Source organism: Elephas maximus, chromosome 5, assembly GCF_024166365.1.
Source record: "Elephas maximus indicus isolate mEleMax1 chromosome 5, mEleMax1 primary haplotype, whole genome shotgun sequence".
NCBI classification, from domain to species: Eukaryota; Metazoa; Chordata; class Mammalia; order Proboscidea; family Elephantidae; genus Elephas; species Elephas maximus.
Window position 1 is genome coordinate 34,291,387 of NC_064823.1, and position 24,652 is coordinate 34,316,038.

A 24,652-nucleotide genomic window follows, 5' to 3' on the forward strand; every position below is an offset into this window, starting at 1 on the left:
AGATACAATAAATTAAAAAATGAGTAGCTGTAGTAGATTGGTTCAGTTGACAGAATTCCTGCCTTCCACGTGGGAAACCTGGGTTTAATTCTTGGCCAGCACAACTTATGTGCAGCTACTGCCCATCTTTGGAGGCTTTTGTGTTGCTATGATGCTAAACATGTTTCAGTGGAGTTGTCAGGCTAAGAAGAACTAGGAAGAAAGGACTGGCCTATTTCTGAAAATAAGCTAATGAAAACTCTATGGGTCACAATGACGTGATCAGCAACCGATTGTGGGAATGTTGCAGGACGAGGCAGTGTTTTGTTCCATTGTGTATAGGATCTGCAAGGGCTGGGGCTGACTTTGCAGCAGCTAACAACAACACAAAACAAGTGCAGAGGAAAATTAGAAACCATAAAAAAGAACCAAATATAAACACTAGAACAATAACCAAAATGAAAACTCCAATAGATAGGATCAACATTTGATTGGAGACAGCAGATAAATGGGTGATTGAAATCAAAGACAATCTACATATATTGTCCAATGTGAAGGACATATTAAGAAAAAAAAAAAAACAAACAAATGAACAAGGTTAAAAAATATGGTAAAGCATCAGTGAACTGCAAACAACATCAGACGTGTAACATGCCGTTGGAGTTCCAGAGATGATGGCAATTTAGATGAAATAGGCACATTTATTAAAAGACAAAAATTATAAAGTTTCTTTGTAGAATAAATAGGTATCCTGAATTAACCTGTATCTATTACAAAATTGACTTGTACTTGAAAACCTTTCCTCAAAGAAATCTTCAGACACAGATGGTTTCAACGGTGAATTTTACTAAACATTTGAGGAAGAAATAACAACTATTATACACAAAACCTTCCAGAAAATTGAAGTTTGGAAATATTCCCTGGCCAGCATCACTCTAATAAAAATAAAACTGCAGACCAATATCCTTCATGAATTTATTTGCAAAAATTCTAAAAGAAAATTTAGGAACCCAAATCCAAAAGTATATTAAAAGGATAATTCATCAAAAACAAGTGGGGTTTTATCCAGAGAATACAAGTTTGGTTTAGCATTCAAAAAGAAATCAATGTGATTTACTATGTTAAAAAAAAAAATGTGAAAAGTAAAACTGTAGGATCACTTTAATAAAGACAGAAAAGCATTTGACAAAATCCAGCATCTATTCCTGTTCAAAACTCTCAGCAAGCTATAGACAGATAAAAATATCCTTGTCTTAGTCTGGGTTCTCTAGAGGAGCAAAACCAGGGAAGAATATATAGATATATGTATAGAGAGAAATTTACTTCAAGGAAATGGTTCACATAATTGTGCGGAAATGGCTCAAGCAATTGTGGGGGTTGACAAGCCCCAAATATGTGGGTCAAACGACAGGCCGAAGACATCTACTGATACATGTGGTTGAAGGTGCGGACCAATGCAAAATCTGCAGGTCAGGTGACAGGTTGGAGGCCTCTTCTGGCTTAAATTCCAAGGACTGAAAGTCCGATGATGAGAAGATTGCAGGGTTCAGAGAGAGAGCAAGCTTTTCTAGAACGTTCATTTATACACTGGAAGCAGGCCACATCTCCAGGGAAACTGCTTGCAACTGATCGCTGATCACATCAGATCACAAAATGGAAGACAATTACATAGTGTCTGCCAAACAACTCAGAATCATAGCCTAGCCGAGTTGACACATAACAATAACCACCGTAATCCTCAAACTGATAAAAGAATTGTGATTATGACAAATCATATAGGTGACTTCATGCCTACTCTGAGGACTGAAAGCTTTTTCCCTAAGGCCAAGAATGTAGCAAGAATGCTTGTTCTCGCCAGCTCTGTTAAACATTTTAATGGAGATTTCAGCTAGTGCAACAGGGAAAGAAAAATAAGCATATAGCTTTCATGTCACAAGGGAGGAAGTAAAACTCTCAATTGTCTATTTACATGATTGTCTAGTTAAGAGATCTGAAGCAATCTCTTAAAAACGTAGTAAAACTACTGAGATAGTTTACCCAGGATATGAGACCAATATGCAAAAATAAAATGTATTTATTGTTACTAGGAACAAATAGAAATTGAAGGAAAAATGTCACTTGCAATGACATCAAAATATGAAATATACACTTTTTTAAGGTACAAACTTGACAAAAGATGTACAAGACCTGAATGACAAAAGCATACACATGCACTTACAAGAAACATAAGACCTCTGAGTAGGAAAGACTGTTTATTACCCACAGCAAAAAGCAGCAGCCAGAGCAATGTATTTTATCTCTCCTCACAAAGTGACCCAGAGAGATCCAGATAACACCTACATATGTACAGTGGTGCATTACATGAGAGGAAACCTGAATTTAGAAGACTAATCTTATATAGGGCTGCTGGAGATCTGCCTACCTCCCTCCATCCCTTCTGAAAGGAAGAGATTGAAGCGAGAGAGCTATATCATTTTTATTCTGAAATGAAAACTCTTCTTTAAGTCTGGGGAGGTGAAAGGGGGCCTTTATATTAACTACCCTGGAACATCTCCAGGGAGAGGAAACATTAAGCTTTACTATTCTGAACCCATCCAGTGACCTTTGAGTCAATTCCAACTCATGGCAACCCCACATGTGTCAGAATAGAACTGTGCTCCTTAGGATTTTCAGTGGCTGATTTTCGGAAAATGGATTGCCAGTCCTACCTTCTGAGGCACCTCTGGGTGGACTCAAACCTTTTCCTTGGCAGATGGGCATGTTAACTATTTGTACTACTCAGGGACTGTCTCTTAATACAAATATTCTTAAATTGGCTGAAAATGCTTTCACTCAGTGGGAGGAGATCACACAGAAAGGTGAAATATTCATGGGGATGTCTATCAACATACTTAGCAAAAAAATAAACCTTGATTATTTATATCTTACACCATGTATAAAAAATTAACTCAAAATGAATCATAGATTTAAATTTAAAACTTAAAACCACAAAACTTCTGGATGAAAACGCAGAAGAAAATATTTGTGACCTTAGGTTAAGTAAATGTTTCTTAAATATGACTCCAAAACACGATCCATAAAACAACAAATTGTTAATTAGGAAATCCTTTTTTTTTTTTTAGATAATCTGTTCGTCTAAAGACTCTGTTAAGTGCATGAAAGATAAATCATAGTGTAAGAAATTACTTGCCTAACATACAGATGATAAAGGGCTTACATCTAGAATATATGAAGAACTCTCAAAACTCAGTAATATGGAAGTAAACAACACAATTGATAAAACCAGACAATTTACAAGAGAAGAAGATACATGAATGGCAATAAACAGATAATAAAATACTAAATATCATTAGTCATTGGGGAAATGTAAATTAAATGCACAATGAGGTACAACTTCTTCCCATTAAAAAAAATACCATTGCCATTGAGTTAGTTCTAACTCATAGTGACCCTATAGGACAGAGTAGAACAGTTCCATAGGGTTTCCAAGGCTGTAATTTTTATGGAAGGTGGTGGTGCAGTTGTTACAGCACTTGGCTGTTGAACCAGAAGGTTAGCAGTTTGAACCTACCAGCTGCTCCATGGGAGAAAGACTTCCTGTTAAAAAAAAAATTGTTAGAACTTCTAAAATAAGAAAAAGACTGACCATTCAATGTATTGGTAAGGATGTGGAGAAACTAACTCTCATACAGTATTATTGGAAATGTAAAATGATCAACTTCGGATAACAGTTTCACCGTTTCTTAAAAATGCAAAGATACATTTGATACAGCTCTTCTACTTCTAGGTATTTATCCAACTGTGGTCTCTCCATGAAGCTGCTTTGGTAATTTCATTCTCTCTACCCCCTGCCAGGCCTAGACACAAACATTGTGCCTGAAGTCTAGACTGATGGGATGCTATAATTTCAATGGAGAACCTTTTTGAGTATTGTCAGGTTGGTTCATATTCTGTAGTACTTTATCTTCTTTGACTTTTCCAGACCAGGCACATTCCCTCATGAAAGTGGTTAAGCTATGTTACCTGACATATTTTGTTGTGGTTCGTACATTTGCAGAAATGCAGGACATGTCTACAAGTTTTACTTTTCATCAAACCCAAGGTTTTTTGTTTGTTTGTTTTGCTATTTAATTCTGAACCTATCAGAAGATTCTCTCACATGCTTTTCCCTCTCCCCAGGATTACTCAGGGAGGGCCAGGGTAGAGAATATGTTAGTCTGAGTAGGAACTGACTTCAAGGCAATGAGTATGGCTAATGGGACCCTCTATCTTATTCGGTATTACCCTAAATCTCCTGTTCTCCTTCAGTCCTCTTTAGATTAACAAGAGAAATCCATGAAAGAATATTTGGCATATACTGCATCCCCTCCTAAAATCTTCCCAGCACTGTACTTATATGAACTTAGAAATTTTTCTTTTTATCTTTCATCGGCTTGGAAACAGACTTCCTGAACTCAGAAGCTATAGAATAAAAAATTTTTGTTTTCAAATGTTCCATATTTCTATCTGTTCTTTAATATCAGACAAAGGAGAAGAGAAAGGCATAAAGAGGGTGTCTTGGCCAAGTTTTACCTCACAAAGTGTCCAGGGTGGGGGTTGAAAACCACAAATACAGCCAGTTCTTATGTCCTCATTTCTTGCAAGTTTAATAAGAACTGATAGCTCAGCAACTGGCAACCATTCTCACAGTGGATTTCTGTGAAGGAAAGGCTATTATGGTAAGAACTACCAAATTGTTAGGGTACTGGTATTACTGCACCCAACAAAAATAGAAAATTGATGTCAATACAACATACCCAAGGGAGTTGTAAAGTTTAGTTCTACCAGAAAACCTTTACAGATACAGAGGGTTCCGTTTCAATTAGAGGCCCTTTCAATTCTTCAGGTTAGCAAGGACAAAAACTGATAGGTTTTGAAGAATGACAATAGATAATGATAAGCTTTTTCAGATGGCAATCCCAATTGCATTTGCCGCACCAAGTATGGCCTCCTTACTGGAGAAATCAATCGAGATCCTGACCCCTGACTGATCAGACAAATTATTTTTTCTCACTTCTGATAAACAGAGAAGAGCAACCTATCATAACTGAAAAGTGATATTATTCTGTTCAATGCAATAAAACATGTAAAAATATTTGAATAAAAGAAAATTATCATGATTTTCAAATCTCAAGCTACCTTCTGCTGATCTATAATAAAATGAACAGAAAACCATCTAGAATATCTTCATATTGTTGAGATTTAAGATGATATGGAAACTTCAGTGGTCTCCTAAATAGACTATGCAATCATAAGAAAATTAATAATATATACAGAGAATGAGTGTGCATGTGGGTATGAATTTATTTATTTGCATGTATATATGTGCACATACCTCATTCAGAAGAATAGACTACCAGATCCATAAAATAAGAAAAAACATATAAGCTTTTTTAACGGAAAAAAAAAAAAAGAATCTCAAAATTTACTGAGCTACAGGAATGATTATCTAAATGGCTCTAACATTATGAGTTCCTAAGTGGAAGGCTATAAAGATAATGTTTCATATTTTAATTTTCACATTTAAGTCCTATAAAAAGCAATGAGAACAACTCAACAAAAGATAATAGAGGGGTTAAGCTGGAATCTCATTGCTCAAGGTAATATTCATCTCTCCCTGAAGGCTAAATTCCATTAACAACATTATAGTTCAAGAAAGAGCACACACTCAAAACAAATTTGTCCTGCCCTCAAAGGAGGCAAGAATGAAGGCAACCCTTGATCAAAGACTAATCTTCCGTAGGCTTTCTACTCAAATGACAGGAAAGAAAGGAAAGCCCCAGACCAAGCCTCTTCTTCCAAGATACAGAAGTGACTGGAATTCACCAACGTAGTTTCTTTATGGTGTAGAGGTTAAGAGCTCAGCTGCTAACCAAAAGGCCGGCAGTTCAAATCCACCATGCTCTGCTTGGAAATCCGATGGAGCTGTTCTACTCTGTCCTATCAGGTGGCTATGAGTCAGAATCGACTCAACGGCAATGGGAAGGAGAACCTGGTACACTTCATGCATTCCTCATGCTTTCTCCATACTCAGTCCGTTACTAGAAAGATTCATAATATATTTTGTCTGAATGACCGCAATGATGGTTCAGTGGTAGAATTTTTACCTTTCAATTCATGAACAATGTCCCTCATTACCCAACCACCACCTGTGTGTCAATGCAGACTTGAATGGAGCTGAATAGGTTTCAGCAGAGCTTCTAGACTATGGCAGAATAGGAAAAAAAGGTCTAGTTATATATTTCTGAAAACCAGGCAATGAAAATCTTATGAATCACAATGGCCAAATCCCCAACTGATAATTGGGATTGTACGGGACCAGGCAGCAATTCTACTATTGTGCATGGGGTTGCTATGAGTCAGTGGCCAACTGGATGATGGCTAATGATACTAATATTCCCTGAATATTTCCTGCAAGTTCTTGCTGTAATGGAAATTTAGTCCTTCCCTGAGAATACTATTTCCCATGAAACCCTCTAAAAGAATAATTTTGTCCTCCATTTTTATCTTAGTGACACTTTTACCACTGAGCTTGAATGTAGTTAAGGAGTCTCCATGCTCCTCTATGTCACTTTCTTCCTACATCTTGGGCAGGCATAGCTTTAAATCTGACTTTGTAAGATTATATTTATTGCACATGAAACTTATTGTTGTTGTCTACTGACCACCAAGTATTTCTCCTCTTTTATTAGTAAATTTTGTCCTTATCTAAGTGTATTCATCTTGATACTGTGTCTACTTTAATTATTGGCAATTTTACTACATATATCATAATTATCCTAGTTCTCTTGCCACCCAGTTCCTTGAATTCTTCTTCTCTAATGATTGATTCTTTTCCTTACCTCAGCTTCTCACTCTCAAAGTGCATACAACTAAAAACTCACTATAATCACAAAATCATGTGTACCAATCTGAAAACCACTGTATTTTGAACTCACTCACTTTTCTACTCTGACTCCAATAATTCTTTTCCTGACCAGTAACTGTTATTCATTGAACCTACCACCTTTGCATTGTTCCTCTCTTCCTTGAATCCTTACTCTTCTTTTACTCAATTTAAACATCATGATATACAATTGTAATCACACCCTTGTACATACTGTCCACTCCCTTGTCCCTGTTGAAGGAGGGGTCCACTTAATATGTTGTGGGTGGTGGGAAAGCTGAATTTATTGCTTTCTAGGCAAGGGAATGGTTTACTTATGGAACACAATGCCTCTTAATGACACAAACTGAAAATAAGATGTTGAATTTGGAGATGCGTGGAGTTCAGAGGTTGTAGACTTTCAGAAGCAGAGGAGTTTGAGAATGTTGAGTTTTAGTAGATAAAGCATAGTTAAAGAGCCGTGGCTGATATCATTGGTTAGCTTTTAGAAGTGAGCGAATGACTTTTAGAGTATTGGTAATGGCAGAGTCGCCATTGATATATTGGGATGAGTTTAAATCTAATCTTGTTATTTTTGTTTTGTTTTGTTGTTGTTGTTGCTACATATGTGGCAAAAGAACAATTACTCTTTTATGTTGCTGAGCTTCAAACATTTTCTGTCTCCTCCTTTTCTTGATTTCCCTTTCTTAGTTGGGAAAACAAAAAGTAGGTTTTAATTCAATTCTTCCTGTAATGCGTGCTTGAAAACATATAGTGAATATTCCTGGAGAAAAAAACACAAAATTACAATTAATTTATTTTTAATCCATGGTCATGGACTTCAGGTGGTACTTTAATGATAACAGGAAATATGGTCACATCCCTAATCTATATGCTCTCCCACTTCACTAGACCACTATTCCATACCTTCTCCTTCTCTTCAAGCCCCTAAAACAACTTTCATCATCCTCACTTGCAAGACTTTGCTTCCTAATTCATTCAGAAAATTTAAGTCATCAGAAAAGAATGTTCATAACCCCCGTATACCATATTTATGAGTCTACTGGACTGTCTCCATGTATTTAGTATGTATCCAGTATCATAGATAACTACTATCTATGGTACTAGATATTCTATCATTGAGAAAATTTACACCATCAAAAGATAATGTTCATTACATCCCTCCACTATATTTAAGAGTCTACTAGAGTCTACCTCCAAGTACTTTGCCTCCTGTCTGTGATTCTAGATATTCTTTTTACAGCTTTAAAATAAAATTTATTGCAGTATAACTGACATTTAATTAACTGCACATATGTAAAGCATAAAATTTAATACATTTTGACATACATGAAAACTGTTAAACCATCAATTCGTTCAAGATACTGAGTACACCTATTACTTCCAAAAGTTCCCTTGTGCCCCTTTATAATCCCTCTCCTAGACAACAAATGATCTGGTTTCTGCCACTGTAGACTCGTTGATATATTCTAGAGTTCTATATAAAAGCAATTATTTAATATGTACTCCTTTTTTTTTCTGGCTTCTTTCACCCATCATAATTGTTTTGAGATTCATCCATGTGTATTAATAGAGAATCCTTTTTATTACTGAGTACTGTTCTATCATAGGGATATACCATAATTGTTTATACATTTACCTGTTTATGGACAATGGGTTATTTCCAGTGTGGGTCTATTGTGAATAAAAGTTGTTATGAACATTCGTGTAAAGTCTTTGTATTGGCATACGCTTTCATAATTCTTTGGGAAATACCCAAGAGTGGAGTGACTGGATCATATGGCAGAGGTACGTTTAATTTTTTAAGAACCTGCCAAACTTTCACCCAAAGCAGTTGTGCTATTCTATATTTCTACCAGCAGTGTATAAGAGCTCTCGTTCCTTTATGTACTCGCCTACATTTGGTGTGATCAGTCATTTTAATTTTAACCCTTTGAGTAAGTGTGTAATGTTATCTCACTATTTTTTTTTTCCTCACTAGTCCTTTCTAAAACTATCCCTTCCATTTCTGAAATAGATCCCATTCTTTCTCTTAAGAACAATGATTCAACAAGTCTTTACCCTCTTCTACATTATCAGCTATTTATTCTTGACTGGATGATTGCCATTAGCATATAGATATTCTGTTATGTCTCCTATTCTTAACATAAATACATTTTTTATGGCCATACTTTCACACCAGTTATTCACCTATGTCTTTGTTCTTTAAAGCAAACATCCTTAACTCTTTAAATTCCCTGTCTCCAAATCATCTGTGGGGGAACAAACCAGAGGTTTATTTCTTCCTCTCTCGGCAGCATAGAAATGTTATACTTCAATACGTTAGCCTAAGGAACACAAAATTTTACTCTCAAAAAGGGGTATCTGTTACTAGTTTTCTGACCTAATTCCAACTTTCCTCTAAATATGCAAAGTGGCATGGGGTCTTGTCTCTTTCCTAGAGAACTTTTTGGAATGGATTGCTCTAATGTATTCATGTGGCAAATGACATTTATAGATATTTAAAACAATTCAATTAATAATATCTAAAATACTATACCATATTTGAAAATGAGATTTAATATACTTGATGGTCATATATTGCCTTTAGAATTACATTGAGTTCAATTTGTTTTTTTTTTTCTTTTACACATTTTATAACTCTATTCCTGAGGAAAATGGATCTTTAATACCTTGCAGTGTTATTAGGTTAAGCCCATCTCATTGAATGAATCAGGAGCAGTTCTCTTTTTTTCTAAAGACAATAATTGGAAGGATCATTTTTTGAAGTTAGGTGGATTTCTTGCATGAAATCCTCTGAGTTTGGTATTTCTTTTTCATGCACAGCTATTTAAACAATGCTTCAACTTTAAAAATATTATAGGACAATTCAAGCTTTTTTTTTTTACTGTATCATGAGAAAGTATAGTTGAATTATTTATAATAAAATTTTTCCATTTAATTCCAGGCTTAAAAATTGTTAGCATGTAGTCATTAATAGAATTCTCCTATCAATTCTCCCATATTTACTGAATCTGTAATATCCTCCCTTTTCATACCTATGCTTTTTTTTATTAATTCTTCTCTTTTCATCAGTCGTTCTTGCAAAAAGAAATGTTTTCATAGACCTCTTAAATCTTTTTTAAGGCTAAAATGTTCTCTAGGAAAATGTAAGAGTATGGATGTGGCATGAATTTATATTTTTACTCACTATTAGAGTATCTCAGATTTCATGTGAACTGTATAAATATAAAAGTTTCCATGTTAATTTTAAAAGGTTTTAGATAGAGTTTAATATATGGTCAGGATTTTGGTAAAAGTAATTAAAAGTAATGCAGAAATACTACCTAATAACTCATCGAGTTAAGCTTAAGACAAATGGAGAGAGATAATATCAGTTAAGGTGAAAGTAGAGATATCCTTCAGTTGTTTTCTGCTGCCCTTATAACTGAAAACATGCTCTAAAAATAATTGCATAGTATTATTTTAGTCTCAAATGATATTGAATCCAGTGTTGCATACTATGTTTTCGATCATATCAGAGTGATAATCAAATATGATAGAGAAAATATCATTTGATGACTAAAACATATTTGTTTATCAGAAAGAATCAGAGTAATGAATGACATAATTATATCTACTCCTCTTTCTTAACTGCACTTTCCTATCAATGATGTTAACAAATATTGTAATACCTGTCAGTCAGGGAAGAAAAAAATCACAGTATGCTTAAGAGAAGAACAGTGCAAATCAGAATATATTCCACAATGGCAAAATAGTAATGACTGAGAAATCAGAGAAAACTATTTTTGTTGTTGTTTTTAAATTTCTGAAGCTTCAGCAATTTTAATATAAAATGATATTTAAAAAATAGAATTATGTGTTGCAATATTATATTCTGTTTTAAAGAATCCTTAGTTTTATTAATAGATTCACTCTGCACCTCACCTCTTACGTATTACATTCTTCACAGATCTCTGAAAATATATAATATCATTACTGCTATTTGTGATTGGAATTTACTTTTTCTCACAAAGGTAAATTTTTAATTTGTGATTTAGACTTCTTAAATTTTAACTTCACAGTTCCCTGTACCTTCAACTTCACAGTTTCCTGTCCATAGAGAAGAAAAAAGGACCACCCTACTGATCCACAATTTGAATTAGTTTTGAGGTGAATAATAGCATGATCTTCTCAGCCAATTAGAAGCACTGAGACTTTGGAAAGTGTAACTACATTATTCAATTCTGACATTAAAAGTCCTGTTTAAACTTTTGAAATCTTCAAACTCTAAAACACTTTAAAATGCAAAATTAGTGGTTAAACTGAAGCTTATGATTTAATTTATTAGCAAGAACATTGAAGAGCAGTGATAAGATTATTCATTACCATTATTTATTGGAACGATTCTAACTAGTGCATGGTAGGAAAGTTCAGAAAATATAAACCCAACTAATTTGTTCCATCTGCAGTGCTGTTTTTCAAATGAATCTAAATTTTCTTTTACTTTTTCTTAGCAAAATTAAATCATATACATCAATAAAGTTTGAAACATATATAGGTCAATTAATAATAAAATAATTTTCATTACCATTTTACATATTGACAATTAAAGTAGAAGAGAGTAGGTATAACGAAAATGTATCTTTTATAAAAAGTAGTAATAAAGAATGGTAATTAATAAGCTTAAAAATCATCATTAAATTAAAAATTCTTCTGTACAATTTATATTACTAAAATAAGGTCAATGATAAATAAAAGAATTCTCTTTTAATATATCACCTAACTATGCTTTGTATGTCTATGCCTGATATATCTACTATCAATTTGTCTTTATAATAACTATGATGACATATAATAAAGGAGCATGTAAGCTGTGAACTCTCAAAAAAATGCAAATGAATATAAAATTAAAATGTCTGGGGAAATTTCTACAAGCCACAACACCAATAATTTGAGTTGAGCTACAAGTACCACACTCTCATTTATAACTGGATGAAAGGCTCCAGTGTAGGTAAAGATCAACTTTAATTCATTAGTTTTGTTTCCATCTAATTTAGGATTGCAGGGAATGTACTAACAAGAATATAAGGCTATCATAACTAAACTATGTGGAAACTATCTTGCAAATCGGCTAGAGAAAAAATTTCAACCTTTCCCTAGCCAAAACACATGACCAACACTGCATAATTATCAAGATTAATTCTTTTGATTGAATATGCTTTTTGAGAAATTTATGTTTGTAATAAAGCTTGGAGTGGAGGGAAATTTTCCAACATGTTTTGTACCCTGGCAGTCATAATAGCATAGGAAAATGGCCACGTGAAGGACAAAGACTAAATCAAGAAATGATATTTAAATTATTATGTTGGTAAGAGGAAGTTTATTAAGCTGCACCTATTCTCTCTAGTCTTGTCATAAAACATCACTATATGGATGCCACTTAAGCATAACACATTAATTTCATTTGAAGAACCGTATATGAGAGGTTAACACTGCCAAAGTATAAGTTGAAAGTACACGGAGCTAAGGACGTGATATTGCTTGTTGAAAATAACCAGGCCTGAGCAGAAGCATTCACACTTGTAATTGTGTCAGGCAGGCCCTAGATTGGCCCCATAATTTCCTCTGTTTGAGCATGATAAGGACCCTTGCCTTGCTCTAGTCAATAGAATATGGCAAAGATGATGGGATGTCATTCTCACGATTACGTTTTGTGTATAAGCTCTCTTGCTAGCATGAATAAAAGTGATAACTTTCTCCATTTCTGCTGCATTCCCTGAGCCAAAGTGAACTGCCATATATTTATATTTCTTTACTTAATTTTTACTGTGCTTTAAGTGAAAGTTTACAAATCAGGTTAGTCTCTCATACAAAAATTTGCATATATCTTGCTATACACTCCTAATTGCTCTCCCTCTAATGAGACAGCACAGTCCTTCCTTCCACTCTCTCCCCTTGTGCCCATTTGGGCAGCTTCTGGCCCCCTCTGCCCTCACATCTCCCCTCCAGACAGGAGATGCCAACATAGTCTCATGTGTCTACTTGATCCAAGAAGCTTGTTCTTCACTGGTATCATTTTCCATCCCATATTCCAGTTCAATCCCTGTCTGAAGAGTTGGCTTTCGGGATGGTTCCTGTCCTTGCACTAAGAGAAGGTCTGGGGATCATGGCCTCCAGGGTCCTACTAGTCCCAGTCTGACCATTAAGTCTGGTCTTTTTATGAGAATCTGGGGTCTGCATCCCACTGCTCTCCTGCTCCCTCTGGGGTTCTCTGTTGTGTTCCCTGTCCGGGCAGTCATTGGTTGTAGCTGGGTACCATCTAGTTCTTTTGGTCTCAGACTGATGTAGTCTCTGGTTTATGTGGTCCTTTCTGTCTCTTAAGCTCATAATTACCTGTGTCTTTGGTGTTCTTCATTCTTCCTTGTGAGCTGCCATATTGCAAGAGGGTCAATGGAGAGGGATACATGCCAAGGAACTATGAGAAGTCTCTAGGAGGTAAGATTGTTCCCTGGCCAATAAACCTTTTGCTGTCGAGTCGATTCCGACTCATAGTGTCCTGGCCAGTAGCCAGCAACAAATTGGGAACTCAGTCCTATAGATGCAAAGAGATGAATTTGGCTTACAACCTGAGGGACGGTGGAAGCAGATCATGTCCAAGTCAAGCCTCAGATGAGATCACAGTCCAGCCAACACCTTTATTGCAACCCTGTGAGATATTAAATCAGGGAACCCAGTTGACCTGTGCCCAAATTTCTGACTACAGAAACTGTGAGATAATAAATATATGTTGTTTTAAACTAAGTTTGTGATAATTTGTTACACAGCAAGAAATAATAAAATCTATACAGAATGTAGTATCATTCAGAAAAAGGGAAGTTTCCCTTATAACCCAGAAATACAGATAAGAATCATTTCCTATAAGAAACAAGTAAACATCTTGAAATAGTTGATATTATTCAAATATGAAAGGAGATGTTTATTCTATGAAACAGAAAAAGACAGAAACCATGAATGGTAGAATAATTTGGAAAAAAAAGCCCTGCTTAAATTTTTTTTAAATGCAAGAAAAATTGAATTCAATAGTAGGATTTGAAAATGTATTAAATTCTATTTAAAGTGTAACATTCAGGGCACTGTAGGAATACAATCGGGTTGGAAGAGTAGACACAAAAATTTCTCTTAGTAAGAAGATAAATCTGTTCTTTAATCTGACCTATTCAGCAAGGCCCCTGATCATCCTGCTCTTAAAAAACCTATCCAAGCCCCGTATTTCTTATGCTTCCTACTGTTTTATTTTGTTGATAACACTTGTCACTTTCAAATTTACTATATGTTTTACTTATTTATTGTGTTTATTGCTTCTTTAATCCTACTAGAATAAAAGGCCTATGGGTGTAGGGTTTTGATTTCTTGGTTCATTGCTGTATCCTAAAGATCTGAAAAGGTATCGCTTATAATGAGTGCCCAAGAAATATTTGCTAAATTAATGGAATGAATAAATACAAAGAGAGAAAATAATGGTAATAATAAAGCCACCAGAAAAGATAAGAAACAAAACAGGAAAAAAGTGCATCACAGAAAATCCATGAGTTTTGGGGGATTTTTAGTCTACAGAGTCGAAATTCATTCATTATATTTCCTATAAGTACTTCTTGCATCTTTGATCCTAATGTATGTAGATGATAGGATGTAGAAGTTAGTTTTCCTGTTATTTTCAAATAGTCTTTAGCAAGCTTCTATGAAATGATTAGTTAAAATATTACTTATTAAAATAATAATACTTATTATAAATTATGAATTTAAATTACAATATGATTATTAGTGATTTCTATCAAATTTTTTTTGGACCTTATGAATTTGCTGATGTAATATTGCTATTTTATCATGTTATATATTATGCATTTTAGATTTGATCTAATCTAATACTTATCAAGCCAGATAATTGCTTATTTGTTCAGTACATTGCAACAAAAGTTAGATTAACTCATTCTGAGATTTTCATAGTTTGCACTTATTTGGTGATTTTCAACATTTCTCTGCAGTCAAATGTTATCTTCCTATTTATTTTTATATCAGCACATTCATTCACAGCTGTAAACACTTGAGGTATACAGCTCACCAGATGCTATTCATTTTGCTTAATGTTTTGTTTCATGGCCTGTGTTCAGCATGTTACTTTTGTTTGTTTGTTTGTTTGTTATCATTTTCCTATTCCTTGGGAACATCTGTTATGCTTTCTTTTAATGTTCTAAAATGTATTCACTTGTCTGAGCTAAAGCTTTTGTAGTTTTGGAATACTCTCAATTCTGGAATTTATTTTAATTTTGAAAACATTAATTTGGAGACTACCCTTATTTACAGTTAAATGTCATCTTGCAAACCTCATATTTTGCAAAAGAACAAACAAGATTACATGACGTGTAATTATGCTGCCATGATTTTTAACAAGTGTGTCAATACTGATTACTTAGAATATTATAAATTATTAAAACATGTAACCAAATTTAAAAGAGATGCTATCTGTTTAAATTCCTCAAGTTGTACAAAATTCACTAATAACATGTATCGAATACTGATGTTAAAAGCACAGTCCTGCAACATTTCTCTTGTTTTGTAGACTGCACATAGTATTTCAATCTTAATTTTTTAATTCTACCTATAATGATATAATTTTCTTACATACTATTAGTCTTAACATGTTTCAGTAGATATAGAGACAGCTTTACATTCACTTCTACTTGTATTCATCAAAGCAAGTAACGATACCAAGAACGATCATAATCTTTAATAATCAAAGGGTTTTTATAAGCATCAAGGATACCCAACAAATCTAAATGATTAGATGTATGTGAAATAGAAAATAGGGCTTATTCCTACCATCAGCGAAATTATAATTTATCTGGACATAACTAGTATAAAGTTTAAATTGCTACAAATTACAAAAAAAAAAAATTTCAGATATTACAGAAAAAAAAATGTACCATAGATGTTTAAAGAGATTATAGAGAATGAAGAAATCTTTTGGCTTTGAAAACCAGGTCATATTACAGTAGAAAACAAAAACATGAAGTTATGTAGTTATTTTTATACTCATCTTTATTTCTTCTTAAGAAACTGCTAGAAATGACTGAAAGCAGGATTTTCATCACCACTGTCTTATACAGAGCTCATGCTCAGTATTCATAGACTACGACATGACTAAGGACAAATACTCTCTATTTCCAAATTACAAGTAGGTGCTTCAGAACACCCCACAAATGTAAGAACCTTAATTAGTTAAATAAATTAATTAAAATAATGAAAGTTGTAAATCATTTGAGTATTCCCAAATATTTTGGTATGATGTATCTTCTTCTAAATCTAACTGGAGCCCTAACTACTGGCTAGTGTTACCTGTTGAAAATTTATGAACTTGTAGATGGGAGTACAAATTCTTAATTAAAGGTTGTATGACTTTTAGAAAATCTTAAAAATGGCACAAATACCAAATGGTGGAAAATACAAAATAGTTGCGAACACTGCAGACAAAATTATATTGAATTATTGACAGATACAAGGAACTCAATTAAGTATAGCTGTGAATATCCCTTGGCCCAGTTCTCGCTCTGTGTCTATTCCCTATTCCTTGTTTATTTTTGATCCATGAGTATGCTTTATGTTTCCTTCACAAGTACTTCTTATTAAGTGGCATTTTCTTTTATTTAATCTCAGTTTTTCTTGGGGAATTTTAAGAAATTGTGAACTAATATAAAAGATTTCTTTGACACAGCTCCAAATCAATGAAAGTAATGCAACTTCAATAGTGTTAAAAATAAATAAGATCTCATACAACCGTGAGTGAAAGAAAAAGTGGAAGTTACAATAAGTGAGAGAAATTTAAAAAGTTGTATGAAATGAGGAATCATATTTTGTAAGTTAAAAAGCTTGCATAGCAGCCTTAATAGCTCAGGAAGCAATTTATTTTTGCCCAAAGACATTTGACTTCTAATAATCTATTTTAGTATTACTTTAGCATATCCCATGAGGAATTGTTAGGGAGTTTTCTAGAGTCATACAGCTAACAACTACTATGATTGGTTTCACTCCATTCAATAATATATGTCAGCTGAAGCTGAGAAAAGACCTTGTGACATTCACAGAAGCACAATCCAAATAAAATGCATGGAAGATTCTCTGTTAAAATATGGCCATACTACCAAATGCAAATCCATTGCGTACACTCTGAAGGCTTTTACATGGCATACCAATCAAGTGACTTTTCTTTCTTCAGCATTACTACAAAAGGACTGATTTTGTGGACAGCAGGATAAATGTATCTTTTTGAAGCAGAGAAATATGCACAGCAATGTAAAACATGCAGAGAAGATTACACCAAACATTTTTCCTGCAACCCACATTTTATTTCTGTGTAACTGCAATGAAAATATCCATTAGTAAATAGCGATAGTTTCTTTCAAAAATTGAGATGTTGAACTGAAATCAAGTGCAGTTGACCTTCTGGCCAATATTTAACTGCTATCTCAGCAATTATGACTAAGTGCCAATTTCAAAGCGATGCTTCTAATATTTCTATTCAAATATTTCTTCAGTCTAATATGTACAAAGTTTAACTCTTATTGCTAGCAAATATTTTAAAAATTTTAGTTGGATAGTGAGAAAAATTTAACTATGATTTCAGATCGTAGTTTTCTGCCTGTGTTTCTTTGAAATTGCAAATTCCTCCCTTCTATTTTTTTTTTATGTGGTCTTTCCTCGCCTATCTGCCTTTGGTTCTGGGTGGTTATCAGTTAGCAGTAAAGTCACTTTTACTAGAACGTATCTCTAACCTACGTGCTTCATATTAAATCAATTTATAAATTCTAAGCAATTATTTGAAACATATGTTGGCAAATATGTGGTCAAGTCACAAATTTAGAGGCTGAGCATCCTTAAACAAACCCTTGAATGAAAACCAAATAAAATTCATAAAAAAGTCAATTGAACTCTTATTGATAACTGTAACTCTAAATGGCTAAGGAGTAATTAGATATAATTGGCAAAAAAAATTTTGTAAATAACTGCAATTAATACTATTTTTCCTCAAACTAAGCATTTTTTGTTATTTGGGTAGGAGCATGGTAATGAGTGGAAAAAGTTAATAAAACTTTGCTCTTTCATTTGGGAAACTGGAGGAATGATCAATTTCTTCACCCTACATCAATTTCTGCATGGGGATTGAAGCCAGGCCTTTGAGTCTTTCTTGGACTTTAAATGAAAAGACTATTTGTGTTAACCTGGTTTGTTCCCTGGGCAATAGTAATTGGTCTGCTTTATATATCAAAATTTGTAGACATGAACTTGTCAGTGGAGGGTTCCCAAATAACATATCGTGATGGACCTTTAGCTACTAAGGCATAGAAATTATTTATAGAATTGGTCTCAGAACAGTTCGCTACTCCATGTAAGTTCCATTTCTCCATTCCTCTATCTCTCCATACTTCTGCCAGCTAAGAAAGAAAACAGTCTAAGGGTTTTTAATCAATGCAAACTCTTTTTTAAAAATTCCTTCCATAGAGTATTCCGAAAACAAAACAAAACATCAAGTTGATTTGATCAGATCTGAAATAACAAGCCCATATAACTTTGACTTAAAATGAGCTCCAATTGTTTGCCTACTCCCAGATCTCTAAATGTCACAGTTGTTTCTGGAATATAATCCCAGAGAGCCCATTGAAGAGTTTTAGTCATAATAGTACAAATAAGCTTTTGGAGATGAGAAATATATGCTAAGCCTAGAAACTTCTATTTAATATTCAATTTATTTACGTATTAAGGAAAAATATTCTGCAATGAGTAAAAAAAAAAAAAAAAAAAACAAGAATAAAAGTGACTGGCTTTCTGGGCTCAGGAGGGTAGGAAGTAATTTAGTGCAGAGTGACAGCTATTTGATTCCTTAGGATGCAGACTGCTGCCCCCAGATGGTTTTCAAGAACTCATTAGGAAGCAAAGGTGACAGGTGATGCCTTCTAGGTAGGTAAAACAGGGAAACACCAAACTGGAAGAAAAAAATGAAACCCCTATGAGTCCAGGGATCTGGTATTTGGGGATCAATTAAAAGCACAAAGCTACCTGTATATGCTAACATTGTAAAAAATCATAATACGCTTTATGGGGCTCTGTTTTATTTTGCTTAATAGTATCAGGAATGCTGTGTGACGTAGCATCCCAATAATAATTGGAAAAAAGTGATTTTTTAAATTGTACCTTTCAAAGTACACTTTAAATCTCAGAATTGTGAGGAAATCCTGTATTTATTTTCTGTTGCTTTTAACAAAATAAAAATACCATTTAAAAAATGAGAATTTTGATTTTAGAATATGGGACATCACAGAGAAGGAGAGATTTGAGGTGCTGACGTTTGCTGCTCTAGAGCCTTGATACTCAAATTGCGGTCTGTGAACCAGCAGCATCAGCCTGTCTTGAAATCTCATTAAAAATGCAGAATGCATTTCCCAAGAAATGATCTTTTAGATGAAAATTAAACATGCTGAGAAAGCCGAGATGAATAAAAAGGGAGAGCCTGGGGATGCAGGGAGCACAAAACAAATTTTACACATCCGTTCTGGACATTTTCCTTGAGCTAATTCTATTCCCTGCCTTCACGGTACAGGTGAAGATAACGGCTTTGCTTCTCGACTGCCTTCCCTCTTTGTATCTTGACCGACTGTTTTTTTATATCATTATTATTTTTTCCTTTCAACCTAGCCAATAAATGTTCCAAAAAGCTCAGACCTTTGTCCATGATTCTTTGATTGAACTCTCCATGCTTATTAGCTGTTGTAGTTTATGTGCCAAATAAAAATAAAAAGCAGAATTAGAAAGGAGAGTGTTTATTTGAAAGAATATTGCAAGGGCAAGCCAACTACTGCAACAGGGATAGGGAGACTATTGCAAAAGGCTATTACAATGCTCTGAGCATAAGATCTCATGGGTTAGAGAAGATAGGGTTTTTCCTTTATAGAGAAGAGCAAATAAAGCTAGAAAGAACTGGGCGTGGCGAAGTGGAATGAGCAGGAGTGGCTTGAGGGGGACACTAGATCAGAGAATGTTTTACCCAGTCAGCTAGGCCGTTCCAGCTGATCATAGGGCCTAACAGTTCAGGTAATTCTTTATGAGGTAATGAATGGGAACGTGCAAGACCTGCATCTTTCTTTGTCACTGTAATAAGCAAACATCCATGAGTTTTACCTAAGTCATATGAGGAAGGCTGGGTCTTTGTAGTAAGCCTTTTCCTCAACACAAAGCTGTGGCAGGATTTCTTACCCTTCACTGTTTTTGAGGATCACAGGTCAAGTCCAACATTGCCAGATGATTATTGTCAGTTTCTTTTACCACCTTTTCTCTGAAATTTGATCACATAAATGTCTGTTTAGAGCACATTACTACTTTGATATTTAACTAAGGCTTTGGACAAATGACTAAATTTGTTCATCACAAGCCTTACTAACACTTGTTTTTCTTCTCAAAGCAATACTTGTATCTCTCAATCCTGCCTCTCAACCAGACCAAATTCTAAATATTTCTACTCCATAGTTTTTAACATATGTCTGGGTTCTGATATAAAGTAAATTATATATAAGTTAAATTATATAATGCAATGAATTATTATGTGGATTCCTTGGTTTTTCTCCATGCCTATTCTTACATTTATTCTTACATATCTAATTTAGATTCCATTAGCTCATTTCTGGGATATTCTAATATTATCCTGGGTATTCATTCTAATTCTAGCTTTCCATCATATCTATTTAATTAAATTTTCTCAAAATCTCCAATTTTTCATGTTACTAAACACTTAAAAATGTTTAATAGATCCAAGTCTCACTACCTGATGTGAAAAGTCTTTGTAGTATTCCCCTAAGAAGCCTGGATATTTCTTTGGTTAATATTAATAATTCCTACTCTATATTCTTAAGTTTGGTTTGAGTATTAACCGGCATGGTTTGTATAAAATCAGTTTTTAAACACATTTTATTTAATTAAATACATGTACAAATGTATATGTGCGTAATTATAAAACACAATTTATTTTTAAATTTTATAATAAAAAAATTATTATCTTACTCTTCCAACTCTAACTGACTTTACCTTTTTAAGAGCTTCCTCCTTTTTTTATTGTGGTAAAATGTATATATATATATATAAAAAAAAATATTTGTCAAGTCCAACATTTTTATGTGTACGTTTCAATGAAACTAATGGCAGTCTCCAAGTTGTGTAACCATCCCCACTATCTGCATTCATATTTTTCCCTTACCCTTAACAGAAACAAAGTGCCCCTTAAGCAATATCTCCTCCGTTGTCCCCCACGCATCACTGGTAACCACTAATAAACTTGGATCTCTATACATCAGCCTATTCTAGATATTACATAGACATGAGATCATACACTATTTGTCTTTTTTTTTCTGACTTATTTCACTCAGTCTAATGTTTTACAGGTTTGTTTATGTCAGAGCATGCATCAGAATTCCACTTCCTTTTAAGGCTAAATAATATTCCATTATACGCACATAAAAGGAGCCCTGGTGGCACAGTGGTTAAAGAGCTTAGCTGCTAACTAACTAAAAGGTCTTTGGTTTGAACCCACCAGCTGTTCCACAGGAGAAAGCTGTGGCAGTCTGCTTCTGTAAAGATTTATAGCCTTGGTAAACCCTTTGGGGCAGCTCTACTCTGTTCTACAGAGCTTCTATGAGTCATAATCAGTTGGACAGCACTAGGTGTACATGTATATAAACATTTTGTTTATTCATCTGTCTGATGTTGGAAACATGGGTTATTTTCCACCTTTTGGTTATTTGTAATAAACAGTCTATACCAACATCTGTCTGAGTCTCTGCTTTCATGACTTTTAGGTACATACCCAGGAGAGGAATTGCTGGGTTTTACGGTAATTATATGAAGACAATTCAAAAATAGTTGCTGCAGTGCATCAACAGGGAACTGCCAGAAAATCAAGCCAAATTCAGAAGAGGAAGCGGGACAGGGAATATCATTGCAGATGTCAGATGGATCTTGACGGAAAGCAGAGAACACCAGAAAGATGTTTGCCTGTGTTTTATTGAATTTGCAAAGGCATTTGACTGTATGGATCATAAAAAATTATGGATGATATTGTGAAGAATGGGAATTTCAGAACACTTAATTGTGGTCATATGGAACCCGTTCATAGATCAAGAGGCAGTAGTTCTAACAGCACAAGGGGATACTGCATGGTTTAAAGTCAGGAAAGGTGTATGTCAGTGCTGTATCCTTCCACCATACTTACTCAATCTTGTATGCTGAGCAAATAATTTGAGAAGCCAGACTACACGAAGAACAGGGCAGCAGGATTGGAGGATGACTCATTAAACAACCTGCAATATGCACATGACACAATCTTTTTTGTTGAAAATGAAGAGGACTTAAAGTACTTACTGATGAAAATCAAAGCCTACCATCTTCGGTACGGATTATGCTTCAATATAAAGAAAACAAAAATCCTCACAACTGGACCAATAAGCAATATCATGATAAAAGGAGAAAAGATTGAAATTGTCAAGGATTTCATTTTACTTGGATCCACAATCAATACCCATGGAAGCTGCAATCAAGAAATCAAAGCGCGTATTGCATTGGGCAAATCTGCTGTAAAAGAACTCTTTCAAGTGTTACAAAGCAAAGATGTCACCTTGAGGACCAAGGTTGCCTGACCCAAGCCAAGGTATTTTTGTGCACCTCATATGTATGCGAAAGCTGGACAGTGAAAAAGGAAGACTGAAGAAGAATCAGTGCCTTTGAATTATGGTGTTGGCAAAGAATGTTGAATATACCACGGACTGCTAGAAGACAAATAAATCTGTCTTGGAGAAAATACCAGCATACTCCTTAGAAGTGATGATGGTGAGATTTTGTCTCATGTACTTTTGACATGTTACCAGGAGGGACCAGTCTCTGGAGAAGGACATCATGCTTGGTAAAGTAGAGGGTCAGCTAAAAAGAGGAAGACCTTCGATGAGTTGGATTGACACAGTGGCTGCAACAATGGGCTCAAACATAGCAATGATTGTGAGGATGGATGAGGACAGGGCAGTGTTTAGTTCTGTTGTACTTGGGTCTCTATGAGTCGGAATCCACTCTACGGTACCTAACAACAACAATGCTACATGGTCATTCAATTCTTATCTTTTTGAGAAACCACCCAAATGTCTTGCACAATGGCTACACCATTTACATTCTCTCCAGCAATAGATAAGCGTTTTAAATTCTCTACATCCTCGTCAACACTTCTTGTTTTCCAAGTTTCTGAAAACTATCATCCTAGTTGGAGAGGCCGCTGCCTTTCTGTCACTTAGTTATACTGTGGTGGCTTGTGTATTGCTATAATATTGAACATTATTCCATTGATTATTTCAAATACCATCAGGTTCACCCACTTTGAAAAGGTTTCAAAGGAGCTTCCAGGCTAAAACAAAATAGGAAGAAAGGCCTAGGAATCTACTTCTGAAAATTAACCACAGAAAACCCCATGGATCACAATAGAATACTGTCCCATATAAGGCTGGAAGATGAGTGGGGCAGCAACAATGGACTGAAGAGCACCAATGATTGTGAAGATGGCACAGGACCAGGCAATATTTTGTTCTGTCGTACATAGAGTCTCCATGAGTCAGAGCTGACTTGATGGCAACTAACAACAGCAACAACAGCAGGGAAGAAGTGGTATTTCACTGTGATTTTCATTTCTCCAATGGTTAATAACTTTAAGCATATTTCATGTGCTTATTGGCATTTGTATACCCTGTTGGGCTAAATTCCTACTTCTATACTTTGTCTAGTTTTTAATTGCATTGTTTGTATTTATGTTGTCGACTTATAAGAATTCTTTATATATTCTGAATATTTAACTCTTATCATATATATGGTTTCCAAATATTTCCTCCCATTCTGTAGGTAGTCTCTTCACTTTGTTGATAGTCTTTTAATGCATGAAAGTTATTAGCTTTGACGAAGTACAATTTATCTATTTTGTTGTATATAGTTTTGGAGTCATATCTAAGAATCCATTGTCAACAACTATGTCCCAAATCATTACTCATATGTTTTGTACTAAGAGTTTTATGGTTTTAGTTTTTACATTTACGTCATTGATCCCTTTTGAATTATTTTTCATATGGTGTGAGGTATGGGTCCAGCTTCATTCTTTTGCATATGGAGGTCAAGTTATCCCAGCACCATTTATTGAAGATATTATTATTTTCCTATTGAATGAATTTGTCAAAAATTAATTGTCAAAAGTAATTGACCATATATGTATAGGTTTATTTCTGGACTCTATTGTATTTCATTTGTTTATATGACTATACCAATACCAATCTACTTTGAATGCTGTAGCTTTATGATATGCTTTGAATCAGAAGGAGTGAGTCCTCCTACTTTGTTCTTATTTTTATAGATTATTTTGACTATTAGAAGCCCCTTGCATTCCACAGAAATTTGAGGAACGGTTTTTCCATTTCTACAAAGAAGGCTGTTAGAATTTTGAAAAGGATTGTGTTGAACCTATAGGTAGCTTTTGGTAGGTAGTATTGACATCTTAACGATACTAAAGTGTCTTCCAGTCCACAAACACAGAAAGTCTTTCCATTTATTTAGGTCATCTTTAAAGCTTTAACAGGCAATGGCACGTATATGTTCCAGCTATATTTTCTGACCCAGGAGGTTTATTGGCGAGCATTTGAGCCACCT